Raw genomic sequence first — 27,578 nt, 5'->3', positions numbered from 1 at the left:
ATAAATTTGTGCCTAGGAAATGGGAAGTAATTACAAGATAAATGACCCGCACATCCGGTAGATTCAAGGAGGGTTGAACTAAATATTTCAAGCTGTTATTTGGTCTGTTTACTCATGTTTATATGAGGTTAACAACTTCCACAACAGCCTCTCAGGCAGTTGTTCCCAGGTGTCTTCTGTTTAGCTGGTGGGCTCATTTGAACTACTTTATGAGGAATATTTAGAATAGAGAGACACTGGATGATCAAGGGTGACTTAGGCTTCTCACGACCTTGGGAGATTGTTCTTGGATCAGCTATTCTTCACTGCAGCTGTCTAGTGGGAGAAATAAGATTGGCATGGGCAAAAGTAAACTCTTGTGTTTTTTCCCTGTGATTTCTATAGATACTTACAGACTCACAAGAGAATTTACAGGAATGAAGAACGGAGTCACTGAAAGATATCTTCTTTGATTTTGCAGACTAACAGACTTTTCATTTTTTATTTATTTATTTTAGAATTCTAATGTGATGATGTGAATATGTATGAGAATGTCTTAATTCTTAGGAAATGCATGCTGGCATTATGTGTGAGATGTCTTAATTCTTAATTAATGTCTTAATTCTTAGGAAGAGTGGCATGATGTCTGCAGCATATTTTGAAATGTTTCAGCAAAAAGCATAGAGATAGATAAAGAAAATATGGCAAGTTGTTAATATATTGATAAATCTAATTGTTTGGTAAATGTGTGTTTCATGTACTTTTTCCCCAGCTTTTCTGTGTGTGCGTAAATATTCCTTGTTACGGGCCGGCCCCGTGGCTCACTTGGGAGAGTGCGGCACTGGTAGCACTGAGGCCACGGGTTCGGATCCTACATAGGGATGGCCGGTGCGCTCACTGGCTGAGCGATCCCCTTACAGGTTAAAAAGTAAATATTCCTTGTTAAAAAGTTGAAAATAAAACTTCTATTTATAATCACAAAATGCTAAGTTAAGACTCAACTGACAAACTTGGAATATATTTGCTAAATTACATCAGATATAGAATTATTATCCTTAAAATGTAAATCACTCTTATGCATCAATGAGGAAAAGATGAACACTCCAATAAAAAAATAGGCAAAGAAAATAAACAGACAAGTCACAGAATAATTAAGGGCAATGAATATTAAGAAAATTGTGTACTTATATAATTGTTTATTGATCTTACTATCAATAAAAATAGAATTTAAAGTAGATTAAAAGAATAATAATAACTAACAGGAAGTTACTCTGAGTCAGGCATTATTCAAGTATTTTCCTTCTCTTTTTGCATTTAACTCTGGCAAAGTCCTATGATGTGAGAACTATTATTATTTTCATCTTACAGATGAGGAAACTGAACCCACAAAGGTTAAATAACTTACCCAAGACTACAGTGCAAAAACATTAGTAAGTATTGGAGTTAGGATTCACACTAAGAGCAACCCTTGCTGGTCCCTGTTCTCTCCACAACATACTGTATAACATCTGGTCCTGATAAGGGTGGACAATCCAGCTAGTATGTCAGTAGAAACCACTTAAGCCACCTTTCCGGAGGGCAAGTTGGCAGTATGTATGGACCACATACCTTAAAAATGTGTATAACCTTTAGCCCAGTGATTCAAATTCTAGGAATTCTTCTAAGGAAATAGGACAAGTGTACAATAATGTTTGCACAAAGATATTAATCTAGCACTGGTTATGTATTAAAAAATCAAAACTGATTAAGTGCCCAATAAAAAAAGGATTGGATAAGTAAGTTATGTATTAGCCCTACAATGGTATGTTAGGCAGCCATTAACAGGTTTATATTTATTAACAGGAAAAATGTTTACAAAATATTGCAAATGGAAATAAAAAGCAGGTTACAGAACATACTGTAGAGTATAATCTTATATTGTTGTAAAAAGAAGTACATACTGGGTATAAAGTATGTATGTATATGTTTGGAAAAATATACACTAAAATTTAATTTAATTTAACTTATTTTTTTGGCAGCTGGCTGGTCTGAATATCCAAACCATTGACCTTGATGTTATCAGCAACACACTGTAACCAACTGAGCTAACTGGCCAGCCCTATACCAAAATTTTAACAATACTTGACCTTTGGATTGCAAGAGTACAGATTTTTAATATTTTTCTTTCTGTTTTTGTACATACTTTTTAACCTTTTCACACAAAAGCAAAAGTTATGCAATAAAAACAATTTTATTGCAGCATATACAGTAAAAAATAGTAAATATTTGTCATAATAAATTTTGTGGGGGGAAAACATCTAAAATAATAATCATGGAGACTGAAGACTGTGTCCTAGTATTATTAACTGTAGTATAGGTGAATCATACCTGATGCTTGTATTCTTTCCCCAACTTGGTCATTCATCACTTGTATTCCCATTCATAATGTAGAAATAGTAACTGAGAAACTAATAAGACCACTGGCAGTGCTGTGGCTGTGCCCCATCAATTGCTCTGCTCTCTCTCTCTCCCCTTCCGTCTTTCATATTTAATCCACTGACTTCTTTTCTCTTTTCCTTTTTGGTTTGCAGCTGGCTGGTATGAGGATACAAACTGCTGACCTTGGTGGTACAAGGCTGCCTCTAATCAACTGAGTTAACCATCCAGCCTCATGACTTCTTTTTTAAGGCTATCAATGTGTTCAAGTCTTTTTCTCCATTAAAACAAACAAACAAACAAACAAACAAACAAAAACCCCAGCAAAAATCTTTGAATTCTGTCACCTTCTTACACAAATCTTTCACCTTCCCATCCTGAAATAGTTAGGTCAACCTTTGCTGGCTTTAGGTTCCTCTTTCATTTGTCTTCAGTCTACTGCAGTGTAGCTTCTTTTAAAAGTCAGCCTGGTAAAGCTCTTTATTAACAAATCTAATGGCTTTTTCTCAGTACTTTTCCACTTATGCCTCTTTTTAACTCAGTTAACTGACAGTTGACAAAGAAATTCCTAAGCTTCTTTCTTCCTTTGTATTTACCATTTTTTTCCAGTTCACTTTTATTACCCTCCATTTTAGTTTTCTTTGTTGCTGGGTGTGGTGGGCTGTGTGGCCCCCAAATACATCCATGTCCTAATCCCTGGAACCTATAAAAGTTACCTTATATGTCAAAAGAGACTTTGCAGACAGGAGTAAGTTAAGGATTTTGAGATAGGGAGATTATCCTGTATTAACTGGTTGGTCAGATGTAATCACGATGGTCCTTCTAAGAGGGCTGCAGCAGTAATCATACTTAGAGCAGGAGAAGGCAATGGGACAGAAGCAAAAATTGGAGTGATGTTCTCTGAAGATGGGGGAAGGGACCACAAGCTAAGGAATACAGACAACTATTAGAAAATGAAAAAGACAAGGAAATGAATCATCTCTTCAGAACCTCCAGAAGGAACCAGACCTATCGACCTTGACTTTAGCACGGTAAAATTGATTTTGGATTTCTGACGTGCAGAACTGTAAGAGGATAAATATATATTATTAGCCACTTTGTGAAGTTTGTTATAACAGCAATAGGAAACTAATATACTGTGCTTTTATTAGTTCTTTCCTAAAACCTTGTGTTACCCCAGAGCTCCGCTCACGACCCTCTCTTCCCCTTTCTCTGCATTTTCTCATGTGAAGATTTCAACTTCTGTCAAGATTTTAACCATGACCATGACTCTCAAGGCTATCTTTCAAAATCTACAGACCCACAGTTCTCTACTCTGCATTGTTACTTGGTGTCTTGCAGGCAACTCAAACTCATTATCATATGGGCTATGTAAAGGAAGATTTACCAGGAAGTAAATAAAGCTTAAGCTTCTAGTTTCTTCACTTGCACAGGTCTCTTCCAAAACCCTGCGTGGGGGGTGGGGTTGAGGGGTGGGGGTCCTAGAAATTTGCGCTTGTATTTTGTATTATTTTTCTTAACAAAATTGCCCATGGTCATAAAAGCAGTAAGGTCCATTTTATTTCATAGTCCCAGAGGCAAATACAACATTTGTATATCCTGAAGTTTGTACAATTGCTTATGTGTCTAAAGCACTTAACCTGACACGCAGCAGGTGGCCAACAAATCATAGCAATGTTATCCTCGGATGGTTTGTCTTCATTCACAGCAGCACAGTTTTGCCTTACAAAAGTGAAAGACCTCAGAATCATCCTTGATACTTTTCATAGTCTCTTTCCATGTCCAATTCCCACATCCAAGCCAGAAAGTCTTATTGGCCTTGCCTTCCTCAAATTCCTTAATTTTGGTGTCAGAATATATTGTCACCACAATCTCTGACTTTATTCAGGTCTTCATTATCTGTTTCTTAGTTTGTTATAACAGTTTCTTCATCTGCTTCTGTTAAACTACTTCATCCAGTGCAACCTCTTTGCTGCTGACAAGTATATCATTCTAAAGCCAAAATGCAATCACACCTCTACAGCTTAATGCTTTAGAATGTAGGATTTGTAGCCTGATGTAATTGACTATTGAGCCGCTTGAAATTAGAGAATCAACAAGCATGATAACCACTGATAATCAGTGTTGATTTGTCAGGCATTGTGTTTTGCTTTGAATATATTCCCTCAGAAAGCTTTTTCCTGATGCCACCAACATCAACCAAAATAGAAAGCCCCAATTATTGTCATATCACCTATATCATATACTTCGTCATTCATACTCAATCCATAATTGTCTTGGTTATTGGTTTGTTTGTTTATTTGTTTATTATCTGAGTCCCCCACTAGAATGTGAGGAGAGAGACCTTTATTAAATTCTTGTTTACTGATGTATCTCCAGTGTTTAGCACTGCAACTGGCGAAAAAGCAGAAGCTCACTGAATAGCTCATTTCATTTGCTGAATGAAAGAGCTAAGCTAGCATATTGAAAACTAATTCATAACACCATCACTATCATATTTATTTAATAAAAATGATGTCATAATGACACAAAATTAGGAAGATCATAATTGCACAGTAAAGGAAGTTTAAAAAATTGAGTCAAAGTAACTATCTAAGGAATTTTCAACAATTTTCTTTTTTTTTTTTTTTTGTCTTTTTCGTGACCGGCACTCAGCCAGTGAGTGCACCGGCCATTCCTATGTAGGATCCGAACCCGCGGTGGGAGTGTTGCTGCGCTCCCAGCGCCGCACTCTCCCGAGTGCGCCATGGGGCTCGGCCCTCAACAATTTTCTTATTTTTGAACTTCTCTTTGGATGGTAAAACCTTGTCATATCTAGTTTCATGGCTGACACTGGGACAAGCTCTTGGAATTCTAGGATAAAGAGAACCCTTTGCTCTTTCCTAAAAGGGTCATGTGCTAAAATAATTCTAGTGAATGTCTGGTAAGAGCACACAGTATGCTCACAATACATGTTCTCTGTTGCTGTTATTTATGTATGTTTTTGTGCTTGAGAACAAGCTTTGCCCATAATATTTAAGATCTCCCCACTTCTCTACTCCAGCCCTGCCTCAAAGTTTAATTTTCAACTCAAATGCCAGTTGCTCTGCTAGTCTTTTCTGTATACCCTGGGATAATATGAGACTATGACATTTTATTAATACCCTTGTCTTTACACTTATTGTGGTTGAATTACAATACATTTTGTATTTTTAAAATTTATCTCCCTATATTGAGGGTTTCGTTACAGGAGGAAGGTGTTTTGGAATTACGGGTTCCGTGAATATTTGAGAAGGGAATGTCCCAAGCCTCAAATTTAATCTGGCTTTGTTTTGGCAAGACGCTTGATTAACTTGAATTTGGGAAGTGTGTAATAGTAACAGCTAACTCTACTGCATGTGTACGTGCACACTGCTATAAACACTGTATGCACAGTGCTTAATCTCATATAACCCTCGATTCTGTAAGGATAAATCTTATTTTATCCACATATTAGAGCTGGAGAAAAATGAATCAGGAAGGTTAAGTTTAACTTGATCAAAGTCAAGTCAGTGGTGAAGCTGAGTTTGGAAAACAGATTTTTCTGGCTTTTGCTCTTAACCACTGTGACATATTTGGAAAACAAATCTTTCTGACTTTTGCTCTTAACCACTATGACATATTTAGGAAACAGATCTTTCTGACTTTTGCTCTTAACCACTATGACATAATATTTTGTAGAACTGTGCTGTCATATATGGCAACCACTAGCCACACGTGACTGCAGAACACTTGAAATATGGCTACTCCAAATTAAATTATGCCATAAACATAAAATACATGCCACATTTTGAAGATTGAGTATTAAAAAAGGAACGTAAAATATCTTATTTCTTGATAATTTTTCAATTTGATTACATGTTGAAATTATAATGTTTGGAATATGTTCCATTAAAAATATATTATTAAAATTAATTTCCCCTGTTTCTTTTTTTTTAATGAGGCTACTAGAAAATTTAAAATGCACATGTGGCTCACATTATACTTCTATTGGACAGGGCTGGTGTAGACTGATGTTTTTTAAATTGCGGGTTGGAACCCACTAGGGAATCTGAAATCTTTTTAATGAGCTACAACCAGAGGTTTTTCTCAATTATGATTATTATTTTTGAAGCAGGATGAATTAGAACAAAGCATAAGGTGTATCAGGTATTAAGGTAAGTACTGCTTGGTGAAACTTGTTTCAGTTACAACAGCCACAATGTGAAATGTATTTCTTAGTGTGAGTCTCTATCATAAAAGTTGGAAAAGAACTAGTACGGATAGCCATAGTTTATTTATGTGTAGAGTTCTCTTCCATTAGAAAAGAACTTCAGTGTTCTCAAAATTATTTATTTTCTTTTCCAGAATCACTCTCAGGTTCTAGATGGAACACTTCCATACAGTATTGCTATCAATCCTCCAGTTGCCATGATAACTTTCACAGACCATCACTCCGTCTTTTCTTTACTTCCTTTCTTATGAAGCTTAAATTCCATGTTCCATCACTATAAGCACTCCTTTGCACAAAATCCTTTGCCTCCCTTGCTTTGACATATAACCCTGATAAAACACTAACTCTGGTTAAAGTCAACTCTCTTGCCTACCATGCAGCTGCATGTCATGAGAGAATAACATGCAACCCCTGTTTCATGGTCTTACTTGTTCCTAACACTGCTCTGCAATCCTACTACATTTCCCCAGTCCAGTAGTTGTCTCACATTCATCAGAATCACTTGTGTTTTACAAAGATATCTGGACCCTACCTTGAGTTTCTGATTCAGTAAGCATATAAGCTAAGTATTACTGTGTAATGAATTACCTCTCAAAACTTAGTACCTTACAGTAACCTTTTTTTGTTTGTTTGTTTAAATCTCACACAGTTTCTGAGGGTCTGGGATCTGGGAGAAGAAGCTCAGCTTGGTAGTTCTGACTCAGGATCTCTGGTGAAGTTGCAGTCAAATTGTTGCAGGGCTACAGTCAGCTGAAGGTCTGGGGGATCTACTCCCAAACTCATACACATGGCTGTTGGCAAAAGGCTACAGTTCCTTGCCATTTGGGCCTCTTCACGACAGCTGGTTTCTTATAAAGTAAGTGATGAGAGAGAGAGAGAGAGAGAGAGAGAGAGATGAAAGCAGAGGCTGCAGGTTTTTAAACTTCTGTCTTACTGTCTTATTCCACTGGTCACACAGACCAACTCTGGTACAATATGGGAGGGTACCACACACAGGTGTGAACACCAGGAGGCAGGGATCATTGAGGACCACCTTGAAGGCTGGCTACCATGTAGTCTAAGGTGGAGCCTGAGGATTTGCATTTTTAGCAACTTTCCAAGTGATGCTGATGTTGTTGATCCAGGGATTACACTTTATGATCTACTAACCTAGTCCATTCACTCTTTCACTCTGCAGACCAATGGTTGCAAACTGTGGTTCATTAAGACTTAAAAGCTAAGTAATTTTAAGGGAATCCATTTCCGTATCCTCAACTTCTGTGTATATATCTTTCCTAAAATTTATCTGCTCCTGAGTGTTCTCATGCAAGAGGAATGCAATTCTCCTTTTCCTATTCCTTTTCAACACAATCTCTTTTCCACTTTACAGAAAGAAAGGCATCTCTCTTTCCATTTCAGAATCTTACTTTGATGTATTGCCCATAACAGGACAATTAAAAACTATGGTGTCAGGGAAGATTCTTTAAAAGATGAATTTCCAATAAAAATTTACATTTTGTTTATAATAATTTTAATAAACATTACATATATTTATTTTGTTTTTATTGTGTACTGATAATAATAGTTAGCAAACTCAATACAAAAGAATAGTTTTTTTTTTTTTAACATTTATGAGTCTTATGACCAGAAAACAATTTGATTTAAATACTAGTTATTGTTGCAGAGAGTAATTGAGAGACCAATAAAAGACAGTCAAACATAAAAATACATCAAATTAGAGTAAATTCTATGGGAAAGGTAAAGAGAAATGCTATTTCATGGAGAAAAAGGAATAATGTCTATTATTTTGCTAAATAAGAGTCTTGTATTTTTTAAATGAATGATTCTGGTATCATATTATTATGCTCTTTTGATTTGTTAAGAAATAAGATATCTGAAACATGCAAACAGGAAAAAGGATTATCACATGGTTTTTCAGTGCCTTATTGGGGCATTGTCTAACAGGCACATGCATGAGTAACCTAATTTTTGAGGGATATGTACCTTTTTTGACTTAATGCTTGCTAGATAAAAATATTTTAAAATCCTTTAAGGGTAGATGCTAAAATATGGAAGAATAATAGCAACATAAAGATTCTTGCAAATAAATTTTATTCAATAGAGATGTGAATGATTTCTGTTCTACAGAAAAGATAACTCAAAGGTTACATTTTTATTTCTTTGTAGGATATTAACCAGTTTTATATCTAATTTAGTAATCTTATTTCATCATACAATATTTCCTTTCAGGGACTATAAATGCTCTTTCTCTCCTATTTGAATCTGCTTTACCATTCTGTTGATTCCCTCATTAATGGTTCCCTCATTAAATAAATCTTTGACACATGCTCACTTTATATTTGTATGAGTCATATTGTTAATTTTTGTAAATAATACTTTGACAAACTCCAGCGTCCACATTTTAAACAAGTAATATAAATTTTATTTCAAACATCTATATTTATAATGCACCAGACGTTATATCCTTAGCAACCTTTGAAAGTCATAACGAAAAATTTTAAATGTCAACTTAAAAATGTATAAGGTCATACTTCTAAAAAATTATCTTAGAGGTTATTTGAGGAAAAAAATGTCCTGGGTGATTATTTCATTACTTCTTTGCCTTAAACTTTCAACACCTTCCTCCCTTTCTCTTAATCATTGTCAGTTTTGACTTTGCTTATTTGCTATTTTATTGATTAAAATAGAAGCAGTCACAAGAGAACACCTACTTTATTTCTTTACCCACCATCCTTGTAAACTCTGCTTTTCCGACCCTCCTAGCACTGTTGCTATGCTCTGACAAGTTAGTCTGCTGATGTTTATCATCGTCTTCACAGAATGGTAGTCTTCATAACCTAGAGGTATCAGTTCTGTATTTGTCTACTGTACCTTTTTTCGATACCTGGAATCCTCATTTATGTAATAATTCTCATTTATTGATATGCATAATATTAACATTATTCAGTGATGACAAATAAAAGGTTATGAGGTGGAAGAATCAGGGGTGTGTGTGTGTGTGTGTGTGTGTGTGTGTGTGTGTGTGTGTAAGTGAAAAAAGAAATTGTGCTAGGGAGATAACAAATGACAGAAAATAATATTTATTCATTTCTCAAGATGGGGGTCAGACACATAGAAGTAGTCTTTTATTTCAGATTTCACCCTTTCTGCTAAACATTTATATTAGAACTACAAAAGGAAATTGAAGACAAAATTGGCATAAGTAAATGAGTTTTACCACCCTTTGTGCTCAACCCCGTTCTGTCCTTAGGTCCACCAGACTGAGATTCCCTGGATGGGTATTTATCTTATTATTCTTAGTGTCTATCCAGTTCAGTGCCCAGAGCATATTTGTTGTTCAGAAAATGTTTGCTCAATGAACATATTAACTTATTTAAATCATTTTTTAGACGTTGATTTATAAAGTGAGGGAATTTGTATTTTTTAAATTTATTCAACTCATTTAAGTTCCTGCTATGTTTTAGGGACTTGGCTAGATTCTGGGGTTAGATTCAATAGTGAACAAAGACAAAAATGTTTTAGTTCTATATATTCAGGGCCTATAAATCCTAAGAATATAGGCTAGATGAATTACTTTATGCTGTAACTCAATAGGCTTGATGAAAACTCACAGCTGGAAGGAAGTTTAGGTATAATATAACCTAATGGCCTTATTGTAAGGGGAAGGTAATTGAAGTCAAAAAAGTTCAAATGATTTGCCCTCATATCATATCATATCATTGCAGCTCATATCATAGCTATGAACTTTCTTTCCAAGCCTTTATCCATTAGCATCCATCTTGCTGCCAAGCATTTAAATACATAGACAAGCTTTTTTTTTTTTTTTTTTAGGTGGATTCTGGTGAATTGTTTGCCTGCCTGAATTTAATACCACCTTTAACTTTCAGTCACTCTTGGTAATCTGCTCTTTGTCATTTACCTAGTATTTTTGATAATATCTTTATTTGGTGAATTAGATGGGCTGTTTACCTTCAAAGTTTTTCATAAAGGCTGATTCATTTCAAAAAGAAAGATTCAATGAATCTGTGACAGCAGGAGTCGGCACACTAGGGACCATAGCCCACATCTGGCCGGATGTTTATTTCTGGACAATCCACAAGCAAAGAATATTTTTTATGTTTTTAAATGGTTTTTAGAAACTGAAAGAATAGCATTTTGTGACATGTGAAAATTATATGAAATTCAAATTTTAGTGTCCTTTAGTACAGTTTTATCAGAACACAGTCATGTCTATTCATTGAAGTAATGTCTATAGCTGCTTTCTCAATACAACAGCAAAGGTGAATAGTTACAAATTGTATGACCTGCCAAAGTTAAAATATTTACAATCTGGCCCTTTACTGAAGAAGCTATGCACCCCTGCATTATAGCAACAAATGTTGTACTGTACTTCCCTCTCATTCCCAATTCTTGTGAAATGGTTACACAAGTATTTAATAGAAACCAGTGATTTCAATATTTTTGAGGATTAAAACCAAAGCTTTATCCCTAAATTGCAAATAATCCAATTTTTGTCCAGACTTTTTCTTACTTTCTCTTTTTCCTTAATATTGTACTTAATGTTTATGTATTCCTTTCCTCAGAAATTAAAGCTTACAAGTGATCTTTACATCTGTCAGATACAAAAAGCTTTCCACAGCACACCAACAGAAGGTATGTATTGAGACAGCAAAGAACAGCTCCCCTGTGGAATGTGACTACTTTGTCTGTAATGGAGGATTTGTGTGTGTGTGTGGAGGGGTGTGTGGTTATTTTGTCTCCAGTTTCTTATACCTGCCCTATGCTTAGATAGTTAAAACTAAACATTTGATGTGAATTTAAAAGCTTAGGGTTCTTTGAGAAGGAAGTCTGGGCTAATAATAGAAAAAGTCAAGAAACAGTTTTTTGTTATACTGAAGGAGACTTCATGAGTTATTAAAACACATTGTAAAGACAACTTCACCTTCAACCCCATTAAAGTTTACTAACAATGCAGTGAAAATGTTTATCTTCTTTAGAAGTTAAATAAATGCAACTTAAAAGAGGGATGAGATACCATTTTTCCTATATTAGATTACAAAGGATAAAAGATTACACTTTGTAATATTGACCATTATATAGTGACATAACGAATGTTAATATTTTGTGAGACAGTTTACTTTTTGACACTCAAAGAACTTCCAAAGAGACGTGAAATGCCATCTAAAGAATTCACTTCAATATTGTAGGTTTTGATGCTGTATAGGAAATACCAAATAATGAACAGTAGGGGATAATTTGCATTCTAAGTTAAACCCCATCGTGGATATAGAGTTGTTTTACTAAATGCACATCTAACGTGCTACTACTCCTCTGCTTCAAATCTTTTGAAGGTTCCTAATAACCTGCTGAATGAGATCCAATCTTTCTATAAAGGCATTTAAAGTCTCTGTCGTATCGGCCTGCACTTCTCCCCTTTTATCTCCTGCCATTCTACCTGCTCAATAAGTCCTCTCCCCCTCACCCACTTAGACTCATCCCTCCAGCAATTGTCCCACAATCCCTTCTGCATCATTTTTTTCTTCTGGATCATTTGCAAATACTATACTTTCTCTCATCTTAAAAAAAATTCTCTCTGGATCTCAGATACCCTCCAGCTGCCATTCCATTTTTCTCTTTTTCTTTAAAACAAACTTTTGAAAGAGTTGCCTATACTGTTTGATAATTTGTCCTCAATTTCTCTTCTTTCATTGCCTCTTGAACCCCATTCTTTCTTTTTTTTTTAACTTTTCTTATTATGAAAAAATTTAAATAGAAGGAGAATTGTAAAGTGAACACTCCTACATCCATCATCCAGCTTCCACTAGATTGCTTCAAAGCCAATCACAGACATGCAAACACATTCTAAACAATCTTTCAGACTCATCACTCAACGAAACCACTATTATCAAAGTTAACGATGGCTTCATGTCATTTACTTTGTGGAGTAAAGTACACATATATAGTGTTCCACAAAGCAATAGTTTGGATTGAAAAACATATGTATTTATTAAAAATGAAAAACATGGAAATTCTACCACTTAATCACTTTTGATATTTTAGTGAATATTATCCCAGATTGTTATGCAAATTAACATGTATTGAGAAACAAGATTATACTTTTTATACTTTTTATTTAATGAGTTAAAAATGTGTCTTTTTATGTTTGTTATAGGTGTAAGTAGTCTTTTTTTTTTTTTTTTGGCCGCTGGCTGGTACAGGGATTTAACACCCTTGACTCTGGTGTTATCAGTACCACACTCTCCCAAGTAAGCTAACTGGCCAGCCCTAAATAGTCATTTTTTAAAGCTCTGTAATATTTCATCATTTTTATCTTTTATGATCTTTCAAATAATCTTCTGTATTTGTACATTTGTGTGTTTCCAATTTTAATTCTTGTAAACATTATGTAAAAATCATCCTTATAAAGATCTTTGTGCAGGTGTTATATTTCTTCAGGAAAAAGTCCTAAAAGTGAATTTTGAGTATTGCACATTTTTAAAGCTACAAAGCAGTGTTTTTCTCCCAAAACGATAAGCATTTAACCTACAGGATACTAACTATCTGGCAAAAAAAAGTTTTCTTGCTGGTAACAGGTGGTCATGGGGAGAACATAAAGAAAGAGTGTAATATGATGTTGATGGGGGAGGGGGGGAGAGGTAAGGGGAGATGAGGAACTGGTTAAGGGACATGAAAATCAACTACATTGTATATTGATAGATTAAGATAAAATTTTAAAAAAAGAAAAAGAAAGAGTGTAAAAGCACAGAGCTTCTTTATATGCCATTTACCAAGAAGACTCTGTGGTGGATGGGTGATAAACGTGAGTTCAAAGTTTTCCTTAAGTTCACACAAGCCCTATAAAGTAGGATAAGCTTCGTTTATAAGCAGCTTCATATCTTTCATCTGTAACTGTGGTCGTAAAACCTGGCTGGCTCTTTGCTGAACATGTATACTTGACTTTGATGGAAATGAATCATCAGGAACTAAAACTGAGAATTCTTTCAGAATGAGCTAGTTTGGAAGGCAAGTCTTCAGTTCCATTTTTCATTTTAAAAATTTATCTCATTAGCTATGATTCATTTTATTTGTAGGGTCTTAAATATATAGTCTAGCTCAAAGTATGACTAAAGAAAATTTGAGAAAATATCAACAGTGCCTTCAAGAAAAAAGCCTTAGACTCTAATATGGCAAAGATAAAGTAGAAAGGAAGACCAAAGGACTCGTCACCAAAAATCACTCCCCGAACAGCCTGTGGAAGGTGACCAGTTCCCCGTGGATACTATCTAAGGAACTTTTCTTTGAGGAAGGAAAAGCTAATTTCACTCACATACAGGAAGCTAGATCTCAGTCAAAAGATCCAACATGACCATATTTCTCACGTAAAAAATACTTAAAGGAAGACATACACTTACATTTCTGTGGAAATAAACAGTCATCTTGGAGCCTGTTCATTCCTCCAACTTATATTCTCAAATGACCCCCAGTTCTGAAATCATGGAAAAGGGCCTTAACACTGCCTATATAGACATATATACATGATTCTCTACAAGAATGTTTTCAAAATGTAGAGAAGAGCCTAGTAACTGAGAAATTTCCCAGAATTTACACAGTAATTGCCATCAGCTCTCAGAGAAAGCTTTTAAATTGCAGAATGCCAAATCAGGCCTTGGTATTGATTAGCATAGTTTGAATGATAATAGAAACTTAAATCAGTCAACAGTGACTCTGACTTTCACTTCTATCACTGCAATTTTCAATGCCTAAGTTAACAGTTAAAAAATGGGACAGTTGACTTATTTTCTATAAAATTTCATCAGAAGAAAGGTCAAAATTGGTGGGTCAGACTTCTATGTCTGTTCCCTAAATTGCTTCAATTTTTAATTAATTTTTTAAATTCAGGATAGAATGAAAGTTTCAATTCCTTGGGTTAGGTGGATTCTCGGTTCAGTCTGGGATTTAGATAAGAAATCCAGTGATGTCTTGAGTGTTTAATATAGCTGAGGAGCTGGTCTGATAGCATAGAAAATGCTTTTTGTGGGGAGTGGTGAGGTGTTTCCTAAATTAGATATTATCAGGATCCAGTCAATCATAAGGTTTTCCTAGTCCATATACAAACTTCATGGTTGGGTGAGAAGATGAATGGTTGTGGAGGAAAATAGTAGTCAAAGTTTAATTGTTATCACATTACTGATACTTTCTGATGGGTCTAATGAGACCTAAGCCCAACTTTTCATAGAATTGTAGGGCTGGAAGATACCTTAGAGTTATTTAGTTTAGTTTTTTACCCACTGGAGGAACTTTTTTTTACAATATCCTAGAGAGAGAGAGAGCTGGTCATCCTTAACTCTTCCAATGAAAAATGTATTTATGTATTTATTTACTTATTATTATTTTTTAGTCATAAGAAGGCTATTTGAACAGACTTACATTTTTAAAATGTATTTTTAATTTCAAAAATTTTTAATTTTTAATAAAATTATTTTCTAAGATGATAAATTAATTATATCTTTCTGAAATACCTAGCCATTTTTTCTAGTTCTGAACTTTGTGGCATTCCATAATAAATCTAGTTCTTCTTTTATAATAATATTTTAAGAAAAATATCTTTTAGTATTTGGAGAAAAATTTTATTCCTCTTCCTGAGCTTTCTCTTTTTGGGTGTATGCATCTTTGATTTCCTCAAGAAGTCTTTATGTGACATGATCTGTATATTGTATCCTTTACCATTCTGAAAGGCCCTAGTTTATTTCTGTACCTTTCATATGTCATGTCAAAACCAGAAAACACAGCTTTTATGTTAGATGTGAACTCTGTCAGGAACACAGTAAGTATTTGTTGCTGTAATATATGTGTGTCAGTATATGCTGCAAATGTTTTTATTAGCAGTTCATCATTTTTAAATTAATTTTTTATTGAAACACATTGTACATATTTATGTGGTGCAGTTAGATTTCAATATATGTGTACAATGTGTGATGATCTAATCAGGGTAATATTCATCATCACAAAACTTAATCATTCCTTTGTGATGTGAGCATTTGATCTCCTTTCTTCTAGTTGTTTGATAACATGCAGTAAATCATTTTTAATTGTGGATTCCCAGGTTGACTATACACCAATAGAACTTATTTTTTCTATGTAGCTGTAACTTTGTGTTCATTAACCAGCTTCTCACTCTCTTTCCTCTCCATCCCCTTTCTTGCCTCTAGTAACCACAGTTCTCTTTTCTTTTAAACAGTTCAACTCATTATTTATTTATTTATTTGATTTTGTTTTTGTGCATTTTTTCAAGCTCCCACATATGAGTGAGGACGTGGTGTTTCTCTTTCTGCGCCTGGCTTATTTCACTTAACATAATTTTCTCCAAGTTCATCCATGCTGCTGCAAATGGCTGAATTTTGTTTTTTTTTAAGGCTTGTAGTATTCCGTTGTGTGTATATACCACATTTTCTTTATCCATTCATCCACTGATGGACATTTAGATTGGTTCCATATCTTGGCTATTGTGAATAGAGCTGTGATAAACATGGTCTCCTTTTGACATGAAGACTTCCATTCCTTTTAGTATATACCCAGTAGTGGGAGTGCCGGGTCATAGGGTAGTTCTATATGTACTGCTTGAGAAACCTCCATAATGTTTTCCATAATGGCTATACTAATTTACACTCAGTAGTTGATCTTTCAATAGAGCCAAATACTGGTTATTATCTCACTAATTTTAATGAAAGGTAAATGTCTCTGTTTTCCTTGTCTGGCAAGAGGCAAAGTGTAGCTGATTTTAAAAACTAACTTTTTTTTTTCTGATGAAATAAATAACTTAGAGCATGAACTTTTCTGTAATCTTTCTTCTCCTCACATACCAAAGTAAACAATTGGTAAACATAATATTATAGATTCTTCCCCCATGCATTTATGTTCAGTAGCACATATAGGAACAGGACTTATTAAGAGCTTGGTCTTTGAAGTCTGTCTTAAATTCTGACTCTGCCACTCACTAGTTGATACTTGGTTTTCTTATTTCTAAAGTGATGATAGTGATATACCTGCCTAATCAGGATGTTGTGAATGTTAAATAATACATAAAAATGCTTCATACACATGGCATAATATTAAGTCTTCATTTAAAGTTAGCCATTTTTATGTCTCTATCATACATCATATGTCAGTTTTAGAGACAAGAATTTTATTTTTATTTAATAATATATACCTTGAAGCTTTTTTCATATTTTTAATATTTTTCATATTATATTAATATAATTAACAATTTCTATCACATTCTTTTAACAGTTGCACAATGTTGTAGGTAGTCCTGTAGTATTGTATAAATGTACTTTAGTTTATTTAAACAATGCTCGTATGATGCACATTAGGTGTAGTCTCAGTGGTGTGCTGAAGGTTGCCTGTATCCATTCATAAGAGCTGATTGTCACATGTCTTTCTAACTCTGTGTTCAGCTGGGGTCATCTTGGTAGCTCAAAATCAGCCAGTAGGAATATTAATACAATGGAAATTGACAAATGCTAGGTCAGGACTCCCCTTCTCCCCACTGAAAGGTTCAGGACATGCTACTCCAAACTGTGGCACTTTAGCATATTTAATATCTTAGGCTGAAGGAATTTGTGCAGGAAGAACTCTGTGAGCTTCCCCTAAAGCAGGTTATAAACCCTCATGTGACAGGTGCCCTCCCTATGCCTAGAGATAAGGAGTATCCTTATCTCCAAAGACATAGGGACATCGAGGGGAATCCGAATAAGCAAAACTTGCTGTTTCTCCCGGTTTACTATACTCAGCTCATACTTTTTTGTCCTACCACATTTCTCCATGACTCTCCACTCTCCAGTAAAACTAGCATAAAATCTCTCAGGTATAACTGCTTCACTGAGTCTTCATTTCCTAATGAAGGCTCCCATGACATGTAAACCTGGTACCAAATAAATTTGTATGCTTTTCTCTTGTTAATCTGTCTTTTGTTACAGAGGTCTCAGTCAATTAAACTAAGTTGGGTAGAAGGAAAAGATGAGTTTTTTTTCCTACAGTCCTTACCTTCACATACACCATTTACCAGCACACAGTTAATGAAAAAAATTATTCATGATACCTGTTAAAGACAGGTATTTTTATTAATGGGGGGGGACTATCATGATAGGTGTAGGGACCACTTCAATGAGGTCTTGTGTGGGATATAACAAGGAAAATACAACAGAGGAAAGTGGGAATTTATAACCAGGGAGCTGTATGGGGTTCAGTGGATGAAAAACTACTAATAGGAAACATTGAGGGGGGATTCTGGCTAAGCCAGTTTAACAGGATTCTTGCTGAAGGCAGGCCAGGGTGATTGTGTTAGTCCATTCCTGTTGCTTATAACCAAATACCTGGAACTGGGTAATTTATAAGAAAATAAAATTTATTGCTTACAATTTCAGAGGCTGGGAAGTCCAAAGTGCAGGGAACACACCTGGTGAGTATCTTGTTTGGTGGTGGCTTTACAGCAATGCAGTGATTTTACATGGCAGAAAATGGCAAAGCAGAGAGAGAAAGACAGCTCCTCATGTGCTGTCCTTCTAAAGCCCTCAGAACCACGCCCAGTACCACCATTAAACCATCAGTAATCACCTCTCCAAGGCCCCACCTTTCAATGACCATGATAGGATTTCCCATCCTCAGCAGTTACAATGGGGATTCAGTTTTGGGGGGACATTCAACCCAAGTCAATGATCAAACATTACCTGAGGGATGGTGGAGGCTGAGGAATCTGATTAGATATTGAGGATGATCAGATATTGAGTGTGGAGTTCAGGTTAAACTGACGTACAGGATTCCTACAAAACTTGGACAATGCAGGGACCAGCACTGCACGACAGTTTTCTGGATGGCCTAGACGAAACCAGTTTTTACCCCCTTTCTTGCTTGTAGTTCACAAGAACAACTTTGGAATGTGCTGGAAATGAAGCATCCTGAGATAAGCACAGCCTGGACTGTGTTCCAGCCCTCCAGAACAGGATGTCCTTCAATGCTTTAGCTCAGTGGGTTAAGTGACCCTGGCATATAAAACCCAGGGTAGGCTGCTTTTCAGGGTCCTGCAGCTGCAGTGTAGGTAGGGCATGCACAAGGACTCTAGCCAATCTGAGGAGCTTTCCAGAGCCTTGGGAGATTGGCTTGCAGCGAATATTAGGCATCAGTTGTCCCTTGCTGCCTATCTGTAAGTAATACATCTGTTATCTGCTTCATGTAACTTGTTGTGTGCATGGGTTTTCTGTCTCACTGGATTCAGACAAGTTGGTAACCAGTGCACAGTGAACCTGTTTCACAAACATGGAAACACAAAAATCAGGGCCTTGTTGAAAGAGAGCTCAGAAGAGCCTAAGTGGAGTTTACTGAAGGAGAGACTTTGTCAACACCACTGCGTGGTTTCCAATTTTTTGTTTTAGCATATGATTAACATTCTGGAACATACATGTTTGCACATTGGTGAGGGTATTTTCAAAGCAATATCCTTAAAAAACAAAAAAATCTAAAAACAAAACAACGAAAATCCCACATAAAACTTTTTAATTTGCTTTTTTTCCCCAGTACTTCCTTCCTTCCCCTAACTAGGCAATGAATCAGAAAGTGAGAGAAAATGGTTTGATCTCTGTATAGGGTGTCCTTTTCCTCCCCTGTTGAATTACACAAATGCTGGCCCTTTTTTCAAGGAATTATGGTGAGTCAGCATTAATATTGTCACTGTTTTTAGGAGCATATTTGCACCGAAAAGCTTGACTGAAATCTTTTGGTTTTAAAAAAAAAATCAGACGTTCACTGGATAAAAAAGAAATGTTTTTTCAGACACAACCCTCTCTTCTGTTTTTTCCTGCTTGAAGTGGGTGGATCACAGAGAAGCTGAAAGGAGATGTAAATTTGAACCTTAACTAAATTCCATTCCTATTCTCATTACAATGAAAAAGTTTCTGTCACATCACAAAAACAAACTTCTTTGTACTTATCTGAACAAGAAGGGGGCTTGTAAAACGCAGATTAGTTCTTAAAGGTACATGGAGATACACAACAGAGAAGATCTATCAAGGAAACTTCAGGAGGGCCAATAAAAGATGAACATAGAAGAAAATGAGCTAATCTCCTGTGTTCATTGCTGTTACCCCTCCCGTCTTTTCTCCCCCATCCAGAAAAGGGTTGTAAAAGTGGTATAGAGCTGGATGAGAAACAATGGCTAGTTGATTCTGAAAGGTTTTGTGCTATTCATACTTGCCATACTGATTTTGAAAAACTCAAATAATTTATTTGACAGTTTTAGATAGGGTTGTCACTTAGGGATACAAAGAAGGAAAAAGAAGAAAAGCTATAATCTAGACTCTGGAGTAAACCCGGCTGAGTAACCTGAAAGAGAAGCGGATCAGGACAGAACAGAATACATTTAAACCTCATTTGTATACCAGAGCTGCATAGTAGAGTTGATTTCGTTACAACAAAAAGCGCACAGCACCAAATTTAATAAGAACACAGATATTTAGTTTATATCAAAATTCCAAATAAAAGTTCCAAATTTCAGAGAACAAAAGTGTGAAAGTGGCCAGTTCTTCTAAGTAAATATTAGAACAGCTAAAGGGGAGAAGAAAAAAAGAGTAACTTTACGAGAGATTTAAATATTTTATATATATATATATATTTTTTTTGTCATTGGCCGGTAAGGGGATCCTAACCCTTGACTTTGGGTGTTGTTAACACCACACTCTAACCAACTGAACTAACCAGCCAGCCCCTACTGGCTATTTTTTAACTTTATGGAATGGTAAATATTACTGCAAGGATCTCCAGATGTATAAATCAGAAGTTAAAACCTCCCTATTTTCTTCTATTGTTATAATGAAACTATGTAATTTTTTTTTCATAAAGCAAAAACAGACTTTGCTAAACATTCATAGTTCCTGCTTCTACTTGTTCAGAGAGCAAAAGAGTTAAAGTCAGAGTGTGTTTACGCTGGGCTGAAACAAATGTGGATAAAAGGAAATTGTTAGAAAGGGTAAAGAAATTGGAAAATTGATAAACATTTAATTGTATTCTACTCCAGGCAATGCTAATTAGGACTTGACTGTACGTTGATTTGTTTGGGAAAAAGAGGTAGACCTAACGTGCTAGTTACAAATAATTTGAACAAAACTTGGACATAACCTGAGCACTTTTAGTTTGCACCTATAACTTTTCAGACTTTTCTTTTGGTTCCAGTTCATGCAGTCTCATCCCTGTGATCTTTTAGCAAGCTGAGTGACTTGCTAAAAGCTGAATGACTTCCAACAAAACTGTCATGGGTGACGTTTAATTAAAAAGGAGGGGATACACAAAGAATATTTATAGGGCTATAGTTTTCTGACTGAGGTTATATATTATTGATATTTATTTCTTGTGTGAAGTGTGAAAGGGTGCTTTGTTCTATCAACCCAACCATTGGTCATAGCTTAATTAGGTAAGGGCATACTAGTAACTTTCCAGGAAGATTTTGAAATTAGGGCAATTCTTACCAAATCAAAACCTCCCTCCCTCCCTCCACTTGTGAAAGCAAAGAGTGATACTAAAAATAATTGTGGGAAGTCAAATGAAATCAACAGATTTCATTCAGTATCACTAAATGCTTCATTATTAGCTTGTGACAGTGATAATTCCTGAATGATTCTCAATGGTCCATAGATTGGTTACCTCATGTAATTAGCATGTAGTTCTTTTAAGGAGAGACTGCTTCATCAGTCTTCTGACTGAAGTGTATTGTTGGTAAATTTTTTCCTTTTCTTCTAAACCGCTTTGTCATAGTTTTCTTCGACTTTGAGGCTTACTTATTTTTAATGTGAATAGCAGTATCTATGATGACAAGAATATTTCAGAGAAAGCATGAAAACAACCAGAAGTAAACAGAGCTGTGACCATCTCTTGTGGAATGATTGTAGCTTCAATAAAATCACATTCCTATAGTTTAGACTGGAAAATTTGCAAGCTAGTTAAAAAGGCCCATTGCTCCTTTCTCTTCCTGTTATGTAATCTACCATACAGCTGTCCAAAAAGGCACTGAGCCCCTCAGTCCTTTGAATAGTACTCCCTTGTTCCAAATAAAACGCAGCTTCATGTCCACTGTTCTGCCTGGTTTTCTTGCTGACTAAACAGGGCTGAATGTGGTTGAGGTTAGTATTGGTGCTTAAGGCTGTTGCATGCATGGTTTATTCCCAAAGTGTTTTTCAGCTGCTCTCATAGTTTTCAGTGTTAGGTTTAATATCATTGAAGTTTTTGAGGGGACAGTTTAGGATTTCACAGACATTCATCAGTGAACGATCTTCTGGAATTAATTTTAACTCTACTTCTGTTCTTCCTGGAAATCACTATTTCCTCTTTTGAAAATATTCAACCTAATTTAAATTTAAATTGGGAAATTTTGCCATACCTCTTTAGTTACTATTCCAGATTCAGCACATCTCTAATATAACCCCTCCTCCCAAACCTAAGAGGTTTACTGGACCATTGAAGAAATACCAGAAACAATCCGGAGAGATCATTTAGTCCAATATTTAATGGAGCTTTGCTGGCATATACAAATAATGGGAAGTTGCAGGTTTTTAAATTGAAGAACTACTTGTTTTTCTGAATATGCTTTGAATTCATGTCAGAATGGTTGCTATGTAGGTGTCAAGTATTGAACCACGTCCTCTATGAGCTTAAAGCACAATACAGAAAGATGATAATATGTAGCGATTACCTGATATTGAAGAATCTACGGCGAGATAGAATAAAGTGACTAGAAGATGATTAGCTGTGTTAGGACGCTCTGGAAGTCAGGAATTATGGCTTATTTGTTTGTATATTACCTGTAGACAAAACTCTTCCTGGGTGATGTTAGTATGTGTAATTTACTTTTTATTAAATAAGTGAAAATAAAATTTTTTTAAAGCAACAAACCAAAAGACATTTTGGCAATTGATATTCAGATTAAGTTATATGTCTGTACATATCATCTATTACCTAATTCTTCATATATTTTTATTTAAAAAAAACCCAACTACTGTGCAGCCAAATAAAACATAGAACATGTTTTAATTTTTTTTTCTACTTAGATGCATCTTACATAAGTAATCTGAAATCTTTTCCCTTCATTGAGACATGACACAATTGCACATCACATATGAAATATTTTCCTGCCTCTCAATTTAAGGCCTTGAAAAAATTAAATAGTAAAGTGACAGTGTGGTTTAGTGTATAGTAGCCTGATATGGTAGGTAAAATAGATAATCTTGGTTTTCTTAGAAATTATTAACTTGTTGAAATTAGAAAAATTTTTAACTGCTCTGTACCTCAAAGGCATCACAAAAAAATGTCTTTGGAATTACTTTGTTATCACCACGCACGATGTTAATAACCACGTTTACATACTGGTCTTTATGCTATTGAAAACTCATTTAAATTTATTTTCAATTTCATGCTAGCCCAATGGATGATTTAAAAAAGACAAGTAATTACAAGCAAAACTGTAAGGACTGAGTGCATGTGTGGTTTCATTTTTATAACTGAATGCTGTTATTTTCATTAACTATGTAACATTTTTATTACAGGAGTTGTTAATTTTAGTTATCGGGTTATTGTTTATCAAAGTTGACTTTGAAACCTTTGATTTTTGTTCTGCACAAATCTACTTTAAAATGAACATTTTGCAGATTAAATAAGATCACAGTAGTTTATTCGATAAATCATCAAAATGTGGAAATTTAAACACATTAAAAACATTGAAATCAAAAAGAAATCTAGAACTTTAGTTTTAAGATATTAATATAATCTACTAACATTTATTGTTTATCTGTCAACACTGACAGAAACATAAACCTTTCATTCTATACTGAAGTTAAAATACAATGTGTTCCTGGGTCCTGATTAACCCGGTTTCGAATGTTTTATTCAGATTACACTGACGATTATGCTTTCAAAGAATAAATCATCACAGTTCTTCCATACAAGTCAAACAAATAAATTTGAATATTTTGCCACCATGTTTATTTTTTGATATATTCCTGTAAGATATGATTCCAAAGCAGTACTCAGAAGCACTCAATAAATTTATAAGTCAATTTACTTCTGATCTTTATAGACACGTTAAACAGTCTTCATTTACTAAGGAAAAATGTAGATTCTATTGACCTACATTCCCAGACCTTTGCCACTCATTTGAGAGACACTAAAACAATGACATGGGGTTTATCTGGCTACTCTCCCCTGCCACCATCATCAAGTATCAAAGACAGGTAAACACTGATAAGACATCAGAGGGCCTTTTACAAAGACTTAGCTCTTGGAAAATCTTTTCAATACCTTTCTTCAGATCCCGTAGAAGAGAAAGAAAACTTCCTCCTCCCTCTCATCTTTCTCCACCTTTATATACTTGAGCGCACCTGATTTTCAAAATTCAGGTTAGGGGTGGACTTGATTTCTTTAGATGCACTTCCAATTCAAGAGATCAAATAGTGTGAGGTCCATTTCCTAGTCGGGGCCCCCCTAACTGTGGTGCAGGGTAAGGACAGACAGATTTCACAAGGCTAGGCTCAGAGAAGCTTTCGCACATGGGCTGGTTATCCACGTCTCTTTATTCCAACACACAGGTGGCAGATTTTCCCCCATCTGAGTCTTTGTTTGCATTCATGCTTCTGGTCCATCATATGCTCTAAGAGGTTCAGGCGTATTACTAGTTAAAAACAATCTGCATGTGAACATTACTTTTACTCTTATCCAAAAGGAGGTCTCATCTCATGCCTTCAAAAACAGAACCAAAAAAGCTATTTTGAATACAATTGTGTTTCATACTGACTTTGTGGAACGTAGTGAGACAGAAGTAAGGGTTTCATTAAGACAAACTTATCATCAGGAAATTCAAGTAGAATTCACTAGGGATTTATTCGAAACATAGGACATTGGCATCTGTGGAAAAGTGCCTTGAAAGATAAGTCAGCCAGACAGAGGGAGGAAAGAGCATTTCAGGCACAAGGAAGTGTAGCAGAGTCAACACATCCTAGAGTTCCAGGAACTCAAAGATGATCTATGGGGCCAAGCCTGGGAGGGAGGGCCAGTGCAGTCTGAGATGCGGATAGGGGCCTCATAGCAGCAGATTTTGCAGGGCTTTGCTGGCAGAGTAAAGGAGTTCTAACTTTATCATAAACACAGTGGAATGACACTGTAAAGTTTTAAGTAGAGTCTCGTGGGATGGAGGATGTTGGGGGTAGACGAGATAATTGAAAGTCTGGTAGTATGAGCAGATTTTTGAAAAGATCGCTCTGTTTACACAGTGGAGAACAAATGGAAGAAAGCCAGTAGAGTTGGGAGGTTTCCTCAGTTGTCTTGATGAGACATGATTGCAGCTGGGACTCAGGTGGTGCTGGCAGAGGGAAGGAAAGTGAATGGATTAAGTCTCTGAGGTTTTTTGTAGTTTCAGAAGTATGTGAAATAACAAAAGAAAGTAATTTGATGAGTAATGGATGAAATACTAAAGAAAATATGTGAATAATTATGACTTCTTTTGGTATAAGGAATGAAGCCAGGTTTTTAAGATGAAGTTTCTATAATATACAAGGGGCAAATGTTATAATTCATTTTAGGAAAACTGGAAGAAAAGAAATACCCAGCTAAAACCATTGTATATCCAACAACATATTGTACTGACAAATTAAGATTAATGGAGGCTTTCTTTTTACACAGTTAATTCTAAGTTCCTTATGTGATTAGGCCAGAAAAGATATGTTTTGGTATTTATAGCAATAGATTTAATTGGATACTTAATCAAAATTATAGATTTTTTTCTGAATTCTTTTCTTATATAATAATACTACGATGTAATTGGCAGCATCACTCCTATGTGAACCGTAGCATTAATGAGAACTCAAAGTTGAGTAGCCCGTATAACTCAATCTGCAGTATACTGAAATGTGTTCTCCACATGATCTAAGTTGTTTAGAGTTATGTTATTTAAACCCCAGTAAGAAGAGCAGCGACGACAAAGTATTTATGCTTTTGTGTCTTTTTCTTAAGTGAAAAGAAAATTTTTTCTTGATAAAAAGCATTTTCTGTGCCTGGCAAATCTTAGTTTTCAGTCCTCATTCAGTTTAGGCATTGTGCCTCTAAGAGCCTTGAATTTCCTACAGGGAACTGATTCTGGGACTTAAACCAGCAAGGGGGCAAGGAGGCATATTTTAATTTTTTCTGGAAAACTCCAAGTTCATCCTGTCTTTTCCAGATTTTTATTTAAAATGTATCTGTTGAATATGTAAGTTTTGTTGTTGTTGTTATTTTTGCATGACATAATTTCATTTGCTCTTCTCCCCCTGTTTTTTGCAGAAAATTACACCCATGCTTCCAGGGTGAGGACGTGTGAGACAAATAATGGGGGTGATGTTGTGTCCCTTGTTTGAAAGATGTTGGTTGGTCCTCTACAGTTGCCACCTTAGGGGCCTCTACATCCAGAACTCCCCTGCCTTGTCTGTGACCTCAAAAAGTAATCTGAATCTCCTGAGCAATATTTTAGAAGAGTTATTCCTTCAAAGAGCCTGGATAATATTATGAGATACTCATTTAATGTCCTAGTTCCACCCCCACCCCTCCCTCAAAAAAAACCCCCAAAACAAAAAAACTTGCAACTGCATAAGATTCTAAAATCATTCGTGGAACATTTCCAGTGAACTGGTGAGGGGCCACAGAACTCCCAAGATTAAACCTCGGAGGTTAGAATTTTCATTACCTCTTTTTTTTTTTTAAATTTTATTTTGACAATATACATTGTGGCTGATTATTGCTCCCCATCACCAAAACCTCCCTCCCTTCTCCCTCATTACCTCTTTTGTAAACATAAATCATCTGTGGTCTGAGATATATGGACTAAAATCCACATCTATAAAATATCTTATTTATGACTTTCTGAGCTTGTTTCTGCCTCTTATTTGGAAAATGCCTTTTTCCTCACTGAACGGTATAGGGGCCAAGGGAAGACATCCCTTTCAATCCCCTGAAAGTTCTCTGAAAAAAATCACTAAACACACACAGACTAATATGAGGAAAAGACATAACAAATTTTATTATATTATAGTTTTTTGTGATACAGGAGCCTTCAGGAAGAAGACCCCAAAATATAAGGAAAATTGTCCCTTAGGTTCTGTGAAGCAGGCACAGCTGTGTAGAAATGTGATTGGATGAGAAAAGTATGATCTACTGCTAATAGACTGAGTAGGGAAATCCAGCAAGGCCTGTTCACGTTTTTCTTGGCCTCTCTGTATAGTATTCATTTCTCCATGGAATGGGGCAGGAATCTTTCTGGAATGGGGATTTTATGACCTACAAACTAGACAAGATAGGTCAGAGACTTTCTCTATAGCCAGCTCCAAGAAAAAAGTCAGAGAGGAAGATTACAGTATATCTATGAACTGCCTTAGGAAAGACAGATTTTAGTTTTTTGGGTTTTTTTTGGCAGCTGGCCAGTATGGGGATCCAAACCCATGACCTTAGTGTTATAAGGCTGTGCTCTAACCAACTGAGCAACCGGCCAGCTGATTCCAGTTTCTATGGGAAACTATTTCTCCTCTCAGGGAAGAATGAGGCTGAGAGACAGGAGGGCTGGAGAAGGTCAGAGGAAAACTTTGCTTTTGAGGCTGCTTCTGAGGCTTTTATTTTGGGGTATCACTTTCTGGGCCCTGACAGTGGTAATTTGAATTAGATGTGGGTAGAGAAGTTCTTTTTATTTCAACCTGATTGGCTTGACTACTTTACCAATAAATATCAGTTTTCAAATATTTTTAATTTCCGAATTTATTTTAAAAGTCTTGTATAATCTGACCCTTAACTTGCTTCTTCTTTTTGAAGTCTTGTGGGAACAGTGATATGCTCCTACAAATGATTTCTTGCGTTGACGTTTTAAGAAAGGAGAGAAGCATAAAGTAGTGCTTCCTGTATT

The sequence above is a fragment of the Cynocephalus volans genome, chromosome 9 (assembly GCF_027409185.1).
Source record: "Cynocephalus volans isolate mCynVol1 chromosome 9, mCynVol1.pri, whole genome shotgun sequence".
NCBI classification, from domain to species: Eukaryota; Metazoa; Chordata; class Mammalia; order Dermoptera; family Cynocephalidae; genus Cynocephalus; species Cynocephalus volans.
This window is presented reverse-complemented; position numbering follows the sequence as displayed.